The sequence below is a fragment of the Bidens hawaiensis genome, unplaced genomic scaffold (genome assembly GCF_021521415.1).
Source record: "Bidens hawaiensis isolate Kalapana, Puna unplaced genomic scaffold, B.hawaiensis_p1.1 tig00005637_1, whole genome shotgun sequence".
Lineage (NCBI taxonomy): Eukaryota > Viridiplantae > Streptophyta > Magnoliopsida > Asterales > Asteraceae > Bidens > Bidens hawaiensis.
This window is the reverse complement of record NW_027491366.1, coordinates 53,661-72,959: the sequence shown is the minus strand read 5'-3', so window position 1 is coordinate 72,959 and position 19,299 is coordinate 53,661.

Here is a 19,299-nt window from a genome sequence, read left to right as displayed (position 1 = left end):
AACACCACCGTGGTGTTGGCGGACCAAACTCATACACTTCCCCGGGGCATGGTGACTAATGTAATGGTTCAGGTGGAGGAATTTTTCTACCTAGTTGACTTTCTTGTACTTGACTATGCTAAACGTGGGAATAATACACAACCACAAGTCATATTGGGTAGGCCATTCCTCGCCATAGCACATGCGGTAATTGATTGTGCTAAGGGGGTTTTGGGAATCAAGTGTGGAGACCGTGATAAACGGTTATTATTGTTTGAAAATTCTACTAACCCTCTTGTTGACAAGAGTGTATCCTTGGAAAAGGATCGTAGAAAAGAGGAATGTTTTGTGATTGACAGGATAGATAAGAAGGGATTTGAGAAACTACAGAGTGAGAAGGTGAAGAGAAAGGTAACCGACCAAGGAAGAAGAAGGTTAGACATCCATCCAACCAAAATGATCGAGAGTGGAGATTGAGGATGTTCGGGCCAAATCATGGCCTATCGGAAGACTGGCAACAAATGATTGAAGAAAAGCGTGCTTATAATGAGAAGGTCGCACGGGAGGGGGCCAGACGCCCACCTTGAATGCCATAAAAGTTTCAAAAGGGTGGTAATTGTACATTTTGTATATTTTTAGTTTAAATTTTGAATTTTTTTTTTTACTAATTTTATTTCAAGCGTACCATCATAGCAAAAGCTAAGTGTGGGGATACCGCACCACGAGAAAAGTTGGGATTTTGATGCGTCCGTTTAGCTACCTAGAGTGTTTTCATGTTCCTTTTGCTTTGGTTAATCCAGGTACGTGTATATTTTGTTGTAACCGAACTTTGTGGGTGTTGTTCACTATCAACCCTCATGAGACCCCACTCGTCCTCCCGGGCTACCGGGGGTTTACAGGGCTTGTTGCATACGCTAAATGCAATCGTGATTCCTACGAAAGTGAGTTAGGTCTTTTAACGTTTTTAACTAATTTAACAGAATTTATTATGAAACGAATTAATTTGGCTCGGTAATTGTTATAATAAAATTAACAATTATTCATTTCATAACTCTTAAAAGACCTATGTCTTACACTTGTGAGAAGCTTGCTTCTACACATCTCGAGATTTTTCAGGTTCGATTGTCAGTTTGGTAATTGGATGAGACGAGAGTACACGAGTGTTTTTGAGAGTTCACGAGTCGACTGGTCCTTCTCCAGTCACGTTGATATCAGGTGATTTCAGTTTCATAATTTAATATTGTTTTATTATTTTACACGTTAAAAGTGTAATTGTATAATTGTATAATTCCAGTCACATGAGCTCCGAATTTTTAAAATTTCTTAATAATCAAAAAACTAAATTTCAACCCTGTCTCTTAAATGTTTATTAATCATTATATCTATTTTAACATTGAGGACAATGTAAACCTCAAGTGTGGGGAAGGGGGAAATTTGAAAAATTTTAGCCCGATAGTACCTCGAAGAGTGTTCAGGAACCAAAGTTGTTAATTGTTAATTATTGCTATTAATGCCAAGTCATAGGTTTCTGGTCATGGTTGGTTTCTCAGCGTCTCATTAGTCTTACTCGCAAATGTTTTTATTACGAGAAGTTGAAAATGGGGTTGTTTAGGCGGGGATAACGAGTCATGGGGACAGGTACACATGTTTATGTCATCAACCCTATTCCTCCGGTACGTGTGTGAGTTGACCCAAATATATATAATACACATATATTATATAGTACACACACGTCATTTGAGTGCTTTCACTGATGTTCTTGGATTACGGGATCGCAGTTGGCAAAATGCAAAAGTGATAGAGGCAATTAGGTTAAGCCTCGTCTGGATGAGCGAGAGTGTGGGTACTGGTGGGTTGGGCCTCATACGTTATACATATGAGCGTGGGTAATGTGAAGGGCGGGGGGTTGGGTTCCTTAGAAAACATTTCTTGGGCTTATTTTTTTCGTTTGTTTAACCCCGACATTATGTTACGAGACGATCTGGCTTACTAGGTTTATTTGTAATTGTAATTGTAATTGTTTTTGTTTTTGTATTTGTTCCATTGTTAAGCATCACGTTATTATACTTAAAAAACAAAATTGAGAAAAAGACAAAAAGATGCCTGTTTATATTCAGTTATATATTCTGTAGTTCGTTGATGTTCGTTTATTAAAAAAAATGTGAAATCAGTATGTTGATAGTTTGTTTATTTAGATGTATATAATCAGTCAGTTAGTGGTACATTAGTTTCTTTTTTATTTTTTAGATGTTTTGTAATAGGCCGGGTCAAATCGTTTGAGCTACTTAAATATTTCCCTTCCATACTGTAACGATTCCGGCGAAATCAGGTATACCCTAACCGGTATATACTATTTATGTGTTATTTAATAATGAATATGTGAATTATAATGCGTTTATACGAGTATGTATGATTCATAGTACGAATTATACTCGATTATACAGTTAATCGCATTGGAAATACGATTAACCGATTAACGGTTATTGAAGCCCGAACGAATCGAGGATTACGTTATAGACGGGATATATGATATTTAGTGATGTTTACGAAGTATTAAAGCTTCGGGATAAGTGAATTAAAGCACAGGAAAAGAATTTCGATTTAATGGTACGTCGGTACGTTAAACGAAAACTTTAATACCAAACCGAGCAAGAGACGATCGATCAAGCCGAAAAAGATGCGCAATTATTAATAATATGATGTTTTAAGTCCATGAAAGTCATGGTTTAAGTTTTTAAAGTTTTTAAATCGGTTTTATATAAACTTCATTTTTAAGCCGAAAAACGACCGTTTTAGCCTCGTTTTAAGCCGAATTAAACGTTTAACCAAAAAACGAACTGAACCAGATTATCCAAAACATTATCCAGATTACAGAAATCTGAATATGTGGTTAAAAATGGAGAGGTGGGTCCCACCCCACCCCTCCCTTAGTGCCGATCGGACTTAATGTCTCATTTCCATCCTTATTTTCTTTTTTCTCATCAAATCCCTCAACATCCTTCAATTCTTCCCACTTTAACATCCAAAAAACCGGAAATTGAGCAAGAAAACCGAGGTAAAAATCGTATTATATACGTGTTCATCTTCGTTTCTTGAGTTTGTTTGCAAGAAAATGAGGTTTCAAAGATGAAAACAAATTCTTGCATGATCAAGTGATGTATACGGGTTATACAAGGGATCTTGGTCCAAGAAAGGAGTTAAACGAACCAAAAACGAATTTTTACGGTTAAATCTTTATTTTTAAAGCATAACCGAAACCATGAAAGAAATGGCTTGATTGTGGGTGTAACTTGCTTGGTGTGGTGTTATTGTGCTTGTAGGTGTTATATCTAGTTGATAGCAAAGGCTAGAAAGCGAGATTCTTGCGATTTGAAGCTAGAAACTCAAGGTAGTTCGGTTTTTGTATGTTGTTGTGTTTTGGGACAGATTATGATACGTGTAGAGTTAGGTCATGAAATTTTACAGAGGTGTTAGATATATGAAAATATGAGTTCTGTGAATTTTTGGTAATTATTGGACAAAAGATGAATATTTGGTGAATTTAATGCTCGGTTTTGGCCAAAAATAGTGAAAAATAGTTAAATATCATCAAAAATTCTGGAAAATTCCAGATAAGCTTTTTATAACATGTAAAAGTCACACACAAAATTTGAGGTCAGTTGGAGAAGTCTAAGTAGGCTTTTCGGTTAATCGAGTTCTAGGGTTTTCTAGCTCAGTTTTAGTGAAAATGGCATGTAAAATGAGATTTTGGTTCTGGAAAAATTACAGGGGACTATGGAGATGACAGGGGTCATCCAGGAAAAATTTGGGATTTTTCTAAGATCGTTTGGTATTTACGACATATTTAGTGTTTAAATGGTGTTAAAAATAGATAAATAAATTTTAAACATAAAAATTAATTCTGGAAATATTTTTATAAAATTCCCCACTGTCAAAAAGTGATTTGTACAAAATTTCAAGATCCGAGATTAAACGGATATTTATTTGTGCTAAAAAGAAGATAAAAACAAACTTTTAAAGCTTAAAACGCGTAAACTGGTAAAGTTCGCCTAAGCGAGCTGACTGGTGTATAAAAACCCTAAAAATGAACCATTTTCATATAATTGCGTTAAACAAGTAAAAATGAATCATCCGAAAATAATTCGGATGATTTGGGTAATCTTAAACGATTTAACAGTTTCCGGTACGCCAAAGACGGAAACGGGCCCCGCGGCCAATCGGGGCGTCTAAACCGAGCTCTGAATTCACAACTTTACTTAAATTATCAATCAACAACTATTTTCGGGTCGTGTGTGACCAAACTCATTTTTGAAACGTAAAAACGGATAACCGTGCTAGGCACGCAAAACGGGAAAACGACTAGTAGTAATTTTGACTAGTGAACTCTAAACGATATCATAATCTGAGTCCTGAGAAGTGTTTCTGGGTTAACATTGCCCCCGGAACGGGTACAGTACTGGGTTAACAGTGTCCCCAGATGTACCGGTTAACACGATTAAAATTATATAAATAGTGAATGTATAGTAACGAATTTAGGGATCGTATTACAGATCCGGATTAATAGCTCACGTACTGTGTAACTGCTTGCGATAAGGTGAGTTTCACGAGCCCCTTTTTCTGAATTGTTTTTAAATATTTTCCCGGGGCGGAAAGCATGCTATTACTGAAATGTTTAAGTACATACTGAACGCATGGATTTGCGTGGATTTATATTTATTTTATTGTACGGGAATCGTACGGAAATGTACTAAGATGGTAATTGTCTGAGTTGCTAACATTCTAAGGCCCCGGAACACGAGTGATTAACTGAAAGCCGGTAGAGTGTGGATAGTACTATTGGTCTGACAAACCCAACTGGTCAGGCATGGATTTGCTGATGTTTCCCAGCCAGTTGCACATGTCTATTTTGTTGTTATTTATTTTGCTATGTAATGTTAGACATAGCGGTTTGGGGCAGTTCCGTGGGCGAGGGATATGCCACGGGTCCGTGGGCGGGGGATATGCCACGGGGGTTGTGTGTGATAGTCAGAGGTTTCACTTGTGGGCTTAGCATAATTACATCGCTAATATATGATTATTATAATGATTTGTCACTGTTGTTTAAATTAGTGAAACTCACCAACTATTCGTAGTTGACCCGTTTTCTTTGCGTGCTTTCTAGGTACTCCCAAGCTGGAATAATTGCTACATGCTTGTTGATGCGTGCTTTTAGTGGAAGCTTAGTGTTCATTTTGTATTAAATATGTTAATGTAATGTTGGTAAAACTTATGTGCTATCGCCTAGACGGGAACTAAACTTGGGAACAATGTAATATGATGTAAATTAATGTAGTGGTGTTTTCTTTATAAGCAATGCTGTTGATATCAGATGTGTCTGTTGCATCCCGTTTATGTTTCCGCTGCGGTTACGGGGTGTTACACATACCCTTACACCTGGCCCCGTTACAACCCTTTTAAAGGTCTCTTGATTTGCATTTGTGCCAAAGCAGCTTGATGGATTAATATGTACTTATGAGTGCTATTGAGAGCTGAGTGATACTAGCACATCTTTTGCTAGTCCATATATTAAACCGAGATGAGAGATGTTATATTACAAGTGCTATGGGCATGTGTTCCTTAAGCAGAAACAAAGTACACCTGTCTGGGCGGCTCTATTGTTTTTATCATAGCATTTAATCATATTTGTGAGATGTCAATCTAAAAAAAGTGTCAGTCTGGAAAACTGGGTATGACCTTAAACCTTACTAGTATTAATGTCGATAATCAACATACCTATGATGGAGGTCGATGTTTGCTTTAGAGTTTTGCTTGAGGGCAAGCAAAAGATAAGTGTGGGGATGTGATGGTCGGTTATTTTGTATATGCTTTAGTTCGTTTATTATTTAGTTTTAACTGTTTATTCTAGAACTATCGATGCTTCATACGTGTGTTATTGGATTTCAGGTCACAGGCGTTAAAGTACTCAATATGGATCTGTTGTGACACGGAATGAAGAACCGGGATGTCCAGCACGCAAAACGAGGAAAAGAATGAAGTTTGCTGTTCCACGCGATGGGTGATAAATTAATTATTGACTTTGGTCAATCCCGGTACGCGATGGGCCATAGAAGACCCGTCGCGTACCGTGACGGGACTGCAGGCGGGATTTTGAGTTTATAACTTGTTTTTCATCAACATGAAACCCTAACTTCGTTTTTGACGACCAAGAGGCGATTCCAGCAGTTCATATAGGCGATTTCCACCATCCTAGCTCGTGTGAAGATCATACATATGATCCATATCATCTATATTGAAGATTCGATTATGTCTAGGCTCGGCTAATCGCCTAGAATCGCACCCGGGATGTATAGTTTGTAACTCTTTACAGTTTTTCTCTTGTGGTTAAGAATACTTATGTTTTGATTATTGTTGATTGATATATGATTATTGATGTTTAGTATTTCTGTGTGTTTGGTCGGTTTAGGTTTACGTTGGTCTGAACGATCTGTTACCAGTCGGTAGATAATTAGTCATATAACTGTTTGGTTAGATTGAATACAATAAAACGTACAATTACCCTTAACTGAGTCACACTGGCAAGGACCGTTTGATAACCAGTGTCGTGTGTAAAGTAATTGTTGAAGTCTAAGGTTTTGTCTGGTTGATCAGTTTTCAGTTAATCGTTGATAATCAATTTGTTAGGTTACATGAGATACTGTTTGGTTGCTTACTTGAATTCCCGGGTGTGATTTGCTTTGTTAACTGTTTACAACTCGCTTGTTCGTTTGTTGCTTAGTTCTCTTAATTTAAACTATTGCTTGTGTGATCAGCACTAAAACCAGTACTTCATAATGTTGAATCTGTTACACGAACAGCATTGACCACATACTCCTTGTGATACGATACCCTACTTGCTCTAACTATTTAGAATAATTAGGTAGGTTACATGAGATACTGTTTGGTTGCTTACTTGAATTCCCGGGTGTGATTTGTTAATTTAAATGTTTACAACTCGCTTGTTCGTTTGTTGCTTAGTTCTCTTAATTTAAACTATTGCTTGTGTGATCAGCACTAAAACCAGTACTTCATAATATTGAATCTGTTACACGAATAGCATTGACCACATACTCCTTGTGACACGATACCCTACTTTCTCTAACTATTTAGAATAATTAGGTTTTTGATTGACTCAAACGACGGTCATCAGATGTATAAACAACGGGAGAATTTACATGAGCACGGGTCATGTATAATAAAGAAGGAAGCAGATGGATATATATACCTAACTTGAGCCATTTGACTTTCAGAAGTCTAACTGACTTAAGACAAGTGTGTTGGTTAATTGAAATGAACCTAAAAAAAACAAATTGTTTATTGCCAATTACTTAGTGAAAGGAATTGAGGTAAGTTAAAGAGAAAAAGTTTAATTAAAACGTGGTTTTAATTAATACTAACATTTTGATAAACAAAAGGAGTAAAACGATAAATCAGAAAGTGTTTTATAAAAGAAACACGTTTATGCACTAATAGGCGGAATAGAAAGGAATGGGTCACGAAATCGTAAAAGACACCTTTGAAAATAAAAAGGAAATGATTTGATTTAAAGGTATGTCATGGGTGCGATGACACCATACATGCTAAAACGAGACAGATAGAAAACAAGATGACAATAGAGGTCATCAAAAACCTTCGAATATAAGGGTCTATATGACTAGTGGGGCCCATGCGACATAGATAAGAGAGGATGAACCTATGGGTTCATACCACATATCGATAAAATTTCAAAGTTTTGCCTAATGATTCATCAGGCAACATAAAAGGGAAATAATGAAATAAATCGAAAAGGAGCGAGAGTCGGGTATGAGTCTTCTCTTAAAAGAAAATGGTAAAAGAAACCATTTCATTTGTCAATTTAATACAATAGAGTTAATGAAACCTAGAAAGAGAAATATGAATGTAAAGGAGAGTTTGTTAATAACATTTTAACAAACATAAAATAAATAAGAATGGGATCGGGAATGGGATCCAAGGGACGGGAATACAACCGAGTTAACAAGCCGGGTTAATCTCGAGAATCGAGATCAAGCACTTGTTAATGAAGATGGTCAAATGTGTATTATGATATGTAAAGAAAGATAAAAACGAATAAATAAACGTGTTATAAACAGTTTGACTTAGAAAGTCAAACTGACACTATACTAATGATGTGATGAGTTTGCATAAACAGTTTGACATAGAAAGTCAAACTGAAACTAGACTAAGGTTGTGATAAGTTTGAATAAACAGTTTGACTTAAAAGGTCAAATTGACCAAAAGTAAATGATGTCGAGAGTAAGTATGAAAAGTTTGACTCTAGGAAGTCAAACTAACCTAAAACTAGCGAATTGGAAGGGTAGATGTTGTAAAATGATGTATCACATTTCTAAGGTTAAGCTGATCAAGTGATTAAATGTTGAGCAACGCTCAATCGAGTATGGGAAACGAAAGTTTTTCCCGAAGAACTACGTAAAACAAGTTTCGGGGACGAAACCCTATTAAGGAGGGTAGACTTGTAACACCCCAAAAATATTAAAATGTAATATTTTGGTTTTGGGATATTAAACCCGAAATAAGTATCTAGGCTAAGGTTTAACCTGGTTAGTTAACCATTATTATTTACAAACACATACTTGTGTATAGAAGTTTGGAGCCAAGTGTCAAGTAACGAAACAATAGGGGCTAAACCCGGGCAAACCCAAAGTTAAAATAATAAAAAGAAAATAAATAAAACACACACACATAGTGTATGTGTGTATGTATGTCGATGCCAGAGAAAGAGAAAGGGAGAAACCCTCCCTAACCCTAAGTCTTCAAATTGGGAAGGATCAAGGCACAATCAAGGTGTCCCGGCTACGGAATAAGCATGTCCTAGCTCCTAACACCATCTAAACATGAGGTTTGTGTCGAATCTTAATATTATAAAGTTAGGGTTAAAAGGGTATATGATAGAAACATGAAATTGAAGATGATAATGAGTTAGAATCACCATTTAGAACATGAATTGTGAAGGAATTGAAGTGAAATTGATGTTTAGAGACAAAACCCATATGTGGGGTGTAGGTGGTGACATGAGAGAAGAACTCATGTCCAATCCTCATGTGAATAATGATTAGTTTAGCTTTAAATGTAAGATTATTGCTAGACTAGGTGAGTGTTATGAACTTGTGTGATTCAAAATGGTTTGGTAACCATGGGTATAACGAGCAATAATAAGTTATGCGAGTAATACCCATAAATTGTTTAAGTTAGTGTTTAAACGAACGTTGGTTCGTTAATTGATGAAAATCCTAGTTAAAAGATGGCATACTAGTGGCTCTTAATTTTGTATGAAATATGAGCCATGAATGCTATGTATGCTAATAACCATGTGAAAATGTTTAGACAGATCACATGAATCGTCGGGAAGCGGAACTGGTAAGGAGTCACGCAAGGTCAGCGATTAAGGTACGTGGCTATATGCTTCGTTATTTATTTCAAGTATTTAATCTTGTTAATTCAAAGGATTTTTCGTAAAAATGTTTATAAGTGTGAATGGTTTGCTCATAAGTGATAATATTCACCAAAAGCAAACCAAACGAGTCAAAGATATGTACACGCAAACCGGGTAACGGAAGCGTGATTAATAAGAACGATGAGCCCGGATAATGGGTTGTAATTCATATAAACGCAACCCGGGTAACGGGAGCGTGGGTCATAAAATAATTAACTTGGATAATGGGTTATAGTTGAGATGTGCACGCAAACCGGGTAACGGAAGCGTGATTAATAAGGACGATGAGCCCGGATAATTGGTTGTAATTAATATAAACGCAAACCGGGTAACGGGAGCGTGGGTCATAAAATAATTAACCTGGATAATGGGTTATAGTTGGAAAAAAAATAGTTTCTTTAAAAGAATATGAATGAATCAAGTTTAAGTACTTGAACTTAAACCGGGTCAATTAGTGTAAACGCAAACCGGGTAACGGAAGCGTGGAACACGAGATTAATAAGCCCGAGTAATGGGTTGTAAATGTAGAGAAATAAACCTATAAAAAGATTGCGGACACTTTAAGTTATAATGCTTAAATGTCAAAACGTGTTAAATAAACGCAAACGCAAACCGGGTAACGGGAGCGTAAAAAAAACTAAGAAATTTGAATCCGGTTAATGGATTGTGGTTTAGATATGTTAGACACTATTTTCTAGTGATTAAATTGAGTTTGGATGAGTTTTGGATAGATTTGGATGCAAACTGGGTGAAAAGAAAGCATGCTCAGGTGACCCGGCCGGGTTGAAAACTGACACGGCCGGGTAAAGGTTTTGAGAGAAAGCATGCCCAGCTGACCCGGCCGGGTTGAAAACTGACACGGCCGGGTCAGGAAGAAAAAGAAAAGTAAATAAACAAATAAATTATATATATATATATATATATATATATATATATATATATATATATATATATATATATGTTCAAATGCTTTGATTTCTAATCGTTTGAATGAAATTGTATGATATGTAATTATGCACTTTAGACCCCGGATGAAGATCGGGCCATGACAAAAAGGTCTTGAATTAGATATAGTTACTTGAATGATATTAAAGTATAATAGAAGTATTAACAAATGAGTTGGATACATTCGTGTTAATCGAATAAGTAAAGGTCAAGTGAAATGTGACTAATTGTTATGATTCTTCCCATGACAGGTTTTTAATTAAATAAGGGTCGCGGATTGAAGATCAAGCTGCCGAAGAGCCGAACACAACCGAACCGAGCAAGCTTCTGCAAAATAAATTGATAACTGAATTTAGTATTAGTGTGTAATGTTCGTTAATTGTAAAGTTTTAATTACCTCTATTTTTTTGGGTCCTATTAAGCGTATGTTTATGCTTAAATACATTGTTTAATGAGTTAGGGTCTTACAGAAACCCAACTTGAACTAAACCCAATGGTCTGCTTTACTTTCTTAACCGCTTATGTATCCCCAATCGTGATGATCTTCGCACATTTATTATGGACGAAGCTCACAAGTCACGATATTCCATACATCCTGGTGTGGATAAGATGTACGCCGACCTTCGTTATGTCTATTGGTGGCCTGGTATGAAGAAAGATATCACTTTGTATATTTCTAAATGCCTCACTTGTTCCAAAGTGAAAGGCAAGCATCATCGACCTTTTGGTCTACTCGAGCAACCTCCCGTCCCCGAGTGGAAATGGGAAGGTATTGCCATGGACTTTATCACTAAGCTTCCTTCTACCCGCAAGCAACATGATAGTATTTGGGTAATTGTTGATCGTCTGACCAAGTCTGCTCATTTCATTCCCATCAAAGAAACTTATTCTGTTGATCAATTGGCGTATATCTACGTTGAGAAGATTGTTTGTCATCATGGAACTCCGTTATCCATTATATCTGATCGCGATGGTCGATTTACTTCTCGTTTCTGGAAGTCGCTTCAATCCGCTTTGGGTACTCGATTGGATCTTAGCACTGCTTATCACCCGCAATCTGACGGTCAATCCGAGCGAACGATTCAGACCTTAGAGGATATGCTCCGTTCTTGTGTCCTCGATTTTGGAGGAAATTGGGATATTCATCTACCGCTTATCGAGTTCTCTTATAATAATAGTTTTCACTCTAGTATTGGTATGGCACCTTTTAAAGCGCTTTATGGTCGTAAATGTCGATCTCCGATCTGTTGGAACGAAGTTGGTGGATCTCAAATCACTGGTCCTGAACTAGTCCAAGAAACGATTGATCGTATTGCTCAAATCTGTCAAAATCTCCTTGCTGCTCGTAGTCGTCAGAAGAGTTATGCTGATACGAGACGTAAAGCCCTAGAGTTCAGTGTTGGTGATTTTGTTTTACTCAAAGCTTCACCTTGGAAGGGAGTTGTTCGTTTTGGAAAGAAAGGGAAACTAGCTCCTCGTTTCGTTGGTCCTTTTGAGATTGTCGATAGAGTTGGTCCTGTTGCGTATCGTCTCAAACTTCCTGTTGAACTCTCTAATATTCACCGGTTGTTTCATGTTTCTAACCTCAAGAAGTGTCTTGCCGAGGGTAATCTCCACATCCCTCTCGATGAAGTTAGTATTGATGAGACTATGCATTTCGTTGAGTAACCTGTTGAGATTATGGATCATATGGATAAAGTTACTAAGCGAAACCGCATTCCTTTGGTTAAAGTTCGTTGGAATTCTAAGCAAGGCACCGAGTTTACGTGGGAGCGTGAGGACCATATGAAACTCAAGTATCCTCATCTTTTCGTTGCTGATTCTCTAATTTCGGGACGAGATTCCCAAAAGTAGGGGATACTGTAACATTTCGAGTTTTCCACTTTATCATTTGTAACCGTTACCCGACCCACTTTCGGGTCCGGGTTTTATCATTAACAATATCCGCATTTATCAAGTTATAAATTATTATTATATTTAAACTATTTAATTTTGACGCTTTTAACCCAAAACATAAACTTCCAACCATTTTGTGTCCATCTCCAAACTTGAAGGTTCTGTTTGTAAATTATGTTTTAACCCATGTTACTAGATGGATATTCATCACCAAAACCCGACCCATATTCAAGATCTTTGTGACCCGAATTCAATCAATCAATTAATTGACTGTCCAAATCTGTTTGTAATCAAGTTATGAATCAGGGAATCGGTTATATATGTTAGGCGCGGCCTCACTGACGAATTAATTATGTTAATTTCACCATCTTGACTCGTTTTTTCCTTTTTAAACCTAGCCGACACTCATTGACAGCCATTGACTGCGTAAACGTTGATAATATTGCAATTAATTACGTGGACTCATTCCTTGTTCGATCGCCAACAATACCCCTATATATAATTGAATTCATTCGACCCATAATTGCTCGTTCATCACCCTTAATAGCCGGCCCTGTTCTTCGTCTTTCTACCTCTTCTGTTCACCATTGAAGGTAATTAAAGGTTTGGTTTAATTCGCGATACTCTGTTCGTCATTAACCCCATAAATGATTTGACCAATTTCACCTAAATCTATCAAACCCGATTCTAGGGTTTGTATATTCAATTTGGGGAAGAACAGCCGAGTTATTTATATTTTTGAATCTGGTTATATTTGCACTTGTGTAATCTGGTCTGCTGGTAAAACGTAGATGTGTGGGGTGGAGGTCTCGGGTTCGACCCTCCCCCACCCCATATTTTTGAAAAACATTTTCTTTTTATTCCTTTTTATAAATAACTCATTTTAATAATAATTAAACAATGTTGTTTCACTAAAAACCGACTTTTTAATGTTCGTTTTTCGTTCACATATATATATTTTCTAAGACTCGTTTTCATTTAATATATATATGTATATATAAAGATACTCAAAAACTAACATTTTAATATATATATATATATATATATATATATATAAATCAAGTAACTTTATTCATGAAAACTAAAAATAGTATTTTATATTTTCTTAAATCAAAGTAATAGTTTAAATATTAAATCCCTAAATAAATATAATATTGGTTATCTTATTAACTAGCGTCGTAAATAAGATCCTTATTTTAATCACATCATTTACTCTTTTAGGCGTTAACGTTCGCGCATGATCCTCTTTTCTGATTCTCGTCATCTTAGTCATCCTCGTTCATCTTTGAGGTGAGTACCACATTCCCCCTTTTTACTCGTTTTCATAATGTTTTTGGGACATATGCGTAACTTAGTATATTTTCACATTTATCTATACACAAAACTGCAATCGTTTGTCTTATGTGTTAACTAATCTCATGCCATACTTGCTATATGTTTATGTGCTCAATGTGAACCGCATTCGGAGAGGTCCAACATAATCTCATAAAATAGTATGATCATACGCTAGTCGATTTAGCTTTGTGCTTTTCGACACCTCATTTTATTTGCTCATTGGTTGATTTGTTAATCTCATTTGACTCGTTGCAGCTATGTATTTTATTATATATGTAAACTGAACTGGTGTGTTGCTCACTCAACCTTGTGTTGACAAACTATATTATTTTCACGCATATGTAGGTTACCGTTTGATGTGAAGTGTGGACTTAGAAGAATTGTTTAAGGACTTATGATAGAAGAGCTTATTTTGAAACTTTAAATGTTCATTTGAATTATTTGATGTTTTATTTACTTGGATTTCTTTTGTAATGAATAATGGTGTTATTTGAATTAAATAAATAGATATTTAAATTTATAATTGTGCGTGATAGTAACCTTGCGAGCTGTGACAATCAGTCCACGCCCTGGCATTTCCGCCGTAGGTTGGGGTGTGACAGATTGGTATCAGAGCCGAAGGTTTAAGATAGGTCGTTAGAGATTGTCTTAGACACATGTTTAGGAGCCCTATACGTGCTTATCTGCTTATCTTACGTGTTCTATTTGATTGTTACTGCTTTCCCTTAGTTAATAATTTTCTTATTATATTATTGTCATACACACACGCATGACAATACGTGTCCAAAGTTTCGTTTTTAGCAGGATTGGTTTTGCTATTTAAAAGGAGTTTGCGGCGCAGCTTGTTGTCCGTTTGCCTGCCACTTTATTTTAATCGTTTTATAGTATTTTATCTATGGTTAAGACTTAAAAATTGGGTATTTAATAAAAATAATATTTTAATTATTATAAAAAATCAAGCCAAATATATACCAACTCAAATTTTCGACCCAAATTTTAGATATGGATATCTTTCTAATTCCATTATCTAGTTATTCATCATCAATAACTCATAGTCTAGTGACACGGTCCTCATAACTTTTAATTTCTCTTTGCTATATATGTCATCATGTTGAAGATGCCATATAAGGTCAAGAGATCGTGAGGCTACACATGATCGTCTCGATCATGCAAGATTGATTGTTTTGTTGATGGACCAATATTTGGTTATAAGGCTTTCATAAGAATGTTTTGGATTCGAAGAGAACTATTGCTACAAATAGGGGGGAATATCGACAGAAACTTTGAATATTTTTGAACAACTTGGGATGCTAGATGGAAAAGGAATTTATATCATTACAGAACTATACATCTACAATGTATCTAGTATACAGGAATGTTCCTTGCATGTTAGTACATGTCGGAAGAGTTTCACATAAAAGTCAACAATGCGTAATGTGGTATTCGAAGAGAAAATTTGCGTAGACCACTTCCAGCGACATACAAGTTTTGTAAGCGAATTTGTATGTCGCGCTTGAAGGGATTTTCTGGTACGGTCAATACATAATAGGTGATTATGAGTACCTGACTATATATCATGCTCTGAGCAACGACCTCACAAGATTTATTGTTTCGACATGCAATTTTTTTGTATCGTTGGGTCAAATAATATCCTCAACAATCATCTATTCAACAAGGTTGTGCATGGATCCGCACCCAAGTGTCAATTTGAGGTTAACACAATACAATACAATATATCATACTAACGGGATATAGTTAGTTGGGCAACTATTGCGAAATTGTTTACTATCCACGTGATGATAAGCAAAAAAAGGTTCAGGTAGCACATGAAGCGGCAAGAAAAGACGTATCGGGCTTCTTATGTCTTAAAAGTTTGTTAAGGGTACCGTTCGACTTTATGCCCGTGCAATGCGTCTGATTGATAGCCTTTTGTAGTAGGCAAACGCTCCCAAAAAACAAGATAGAGAAAATAGGTATTGAAGCAACTTTTCATCATATGTTTCATTACCTTAAATCTAATCAAATAAACATTTTTATAGGCTAAACAACAAACAACTGAAACATGAAACATGGATGTAAAACATGGGATCATGGACTACTAGAAGCTAATAATATAGAATATGCATGCAATAGTGGAGAATGTGGGCTTGAGGGTGACAGGAATGACAATGGGTCGGGTTTAGGTATTCCCAAACTCATACCCGGTTATGAAAGTCCATCCCAAACCCGTCTGGTTTTAATCGGGTAGTTACCCGTCGGGTTTCGGGTTTTCCCATCGGGTTTCGGGTTTCTAATCGGGTTTTGTCAAAAGACCCGTTGGATATACTCAGCCTAAAACCCATCGGGTTTTGACAAAATGTAACTAATCGATCACAAATAATTATTACTATAAAAATAAAATTCTCAAATAATTATTATAAACATGTTTCAACAGATAATATATTATAAATATTTAGAGTATATTATATATAAACATAAAAAAAGTTATGTCGAGTATATCGGGTATATAATCAGGTAAATGAGTTAATGTTATCGGGTAATCGGGTATATTACAAATCCCAAACCCGTCCCAGACCAACGAAAATTTTCATAATTAATCCCAAACTCGTCCCAAACCCTAATGGGTCGGGTATTACCCGTCCCAACTATGTCGGGTTTCGGGTTTTCCCATCGGGTTCGGGTTTCATTGCCATCCCTAGGTAACCAAGTGATAATGCACGTATCAACATCCTTTCAAAATTAGAAATATAATGGATGTTTGTATTATATTTCAAAATAGATAAATCTGCAATTTGCCTCCCTGGAATATATCGTCACTGGATGGATTAACCAATGAAAACGAAATTGCGAAGGTTGTGCCATTACATTTATCGGGCGGGTTTTTTTGTCTCCTTCTGTCAGTTGACCAAGCGTTGACCGTTAATGGTGAAGGGTAAAGTTGTCATTGTACTTAATAATAATAATAAATTAATAAATAATAATAATAATAATGAGAGAGAGATCCGATGATCTTCATCATCATCAACCTCATCACCTCCACTTCCCGTCCACCCTTCCCGTCGCACCTCCACCACCGCCGCACCTCCACACTCCCGTCGCACCCTCCCCGTCGCACCTCCATGATGATGGTGAAGATAGAGAGATGTTATATTTTTTTACAAATTTCTATATACCCATTTCAAGATTAAAGTTTTTCAGATCTGCCCACCTTCAGTCTAATCAAGTTTGATGTCGTTTCTTGAAAAAGATCCCTACATATATACATACCATACATTGGATGTGGTGGTGGTCTTACCGACGCCGCCTTTGCCGGAGGTGATGACGACGACACGTGGCATGTCGCCGGAGAGTTGGGGTTTGCGGTTGTATTGGAGGACGGAGTGGATTGGTGGTAGGTCGGGTTTGGTGGTGGTGGTTGGTGGTTTGGTTAGGTGTTTGTGAAGTGGGTTTGATGGAATGAAGGTTGATGAGAATAGTGAAGTGGGTTTGATGGAAGATGATGGGGTTGGACGACGGTGGAAAGAAGTTAAGAAGATGATGGGGTTGTATTGATCTCTGCACAAACCAACCAACTGATTGAAATTTGGAATTATAATTTATTATCTAGATTTGTTAATTTTTTATAAATTATATTTGAATGGCTTTAATCAATTATAATTTGATTAAATTATAATCAATGGAATATGATATATTCACAAACAGATATTACTTTAATCAATTAATAAATTGTGGTTTTTTCATATTTGATTATGTTAATTTGTTTCTAGTGTTTGTAGTCATATAATCAGTGTATGCGTCATTAGCTTAGGAAGAATGAAACTGTGTTTGTAATTGGAGTTTGGTGTTGTACACTTTGGTATATGGAGATGATGAAAGATAGGGAGATGATGATGATGATGATGATGATGAGGAAGTGATGAATATATATTTCATATTGTATATGTAAAAGAAACATTAGTTCAGTTCAAATGGTTGGTGTTGTTTGTTGTTAAACCAAGGGTCGGGGGTTCGAACCTCACACTCTACACGATATTGGATTATTAGTTTTATAATTAATTAAAGGCTCAGGGGTAAAATGGTCATTTCAACCTTTTTTGGTCAGTCAACTCACGAACTGACGGAAAGGGCATAGACTGCTCCGCCAAAAAATACCAGTGGTAGAAACTTTGCAATTTCGTTTTCAGTGGTTAATCCATCCAGCGACGATATTTTCCAGGGAAGCAAATTGTAGATTTCTCCATCAGGTTCGAGTTTCCCCGTCGGGTTTCGGGTTCATTGCCATCCCTAGGTGACCAAGTGATAATGCACGTATCAACATCCTTTCAAAATTAGAAATATAATGGATGTTTGTATTATATTTCACAATATGATATAAAACACGAAAGTGTGGCGATTTGTTCCATAGACACCAAATCGAACTTCGAACAAATAGAGAAGCAAATGGTGATATTTTTATGGAATTGCATTGCCAAGAACCCCACGAAAACCTTTAATTTGCGTGGAACAAATTGCGAACACCAACATACGTAGTTTAGACAATTAAATTTTTATTGTTTTTATTTAGTGTTGTAGCTAGATAACTAAATTTTTGTTTTTGTTTTTTATTTTTTTATATTTTTTAATGCTTTGTAGTTGTTTTGTGAATTTTATTTTGTTTGGGTAAGTTGCTATACTATACTTGCATCTTTTAAGCAACTTTATAGCAGTTATTTTGTTATTATTTAAATTTTTTTGTAGAAATGACTAGGAATTTTTTTTTGGGTTAATTTTTCTTTTAATAATATTAACACAAACCAAGCTACATCTAAATAATGGATAAGCGAGCAACAAGCTGCGCCGCTATCCCCTTTTGAATCGCAAAGCCTATTCTACTAAATATCAATTCTTGATTCTCCGAGCTCTGCGAGTCACTGTGGACCACCTTCTGCACCCGCTCCAAAAAGGGAACAGCCACGGGAGCTAGGGATCCAAATGCGTCGAAGGCAAATGGAATGAACACATGCTGATTATCCAAACACGCTGCCTCATGCTTAGCAACCTTCCTAGATTTGTCTCTCAAAACCACATGTCCCGAAACGAAGCCACTGTCTCTCAGCCCCACCAATGGGGACACCCTAGTGCGGTTGACACATGCATGCTTACCCCCTGCCCAACCAAACACAAGAACGTCCGCAGGACGCAGTCGTGACTTCTCTTTGGCGTATCATTCAGAAAGTTAACAGGTGCCTCTTTCTTGGCTGAGATCCCGACACGCCTAAGCACATTCCATAAGAAATCTCTAACCCAGTCGTGACGATATTTGAATCCCGACAATTCCTTACAGTGGAGGGCATGCTCACCAAATCTATCCAAACAGGCTTTTTTACAAATGGGGCATTATTCGTCTGGAGGGAAAAGAAGAATCATAAGCTGTTATTTAAGGATGGCTCTGTATTCAATTGCCGACATCCGTTGCCAAAGACCTTCAATGGGCACAATAGTCAAAAAATCATGGGCATGAGCCCCCTTGAGACAAGCAAAAACTGTCTTTTGTCTCGGGGTCATATCGAATCGCTCCTCCAAATCATGTACGTGTTTACCATAAAGAACACTTGCCAAGGTTTGTTGAGGGTTTTTGGGGGCGGTCTCCTTATCAG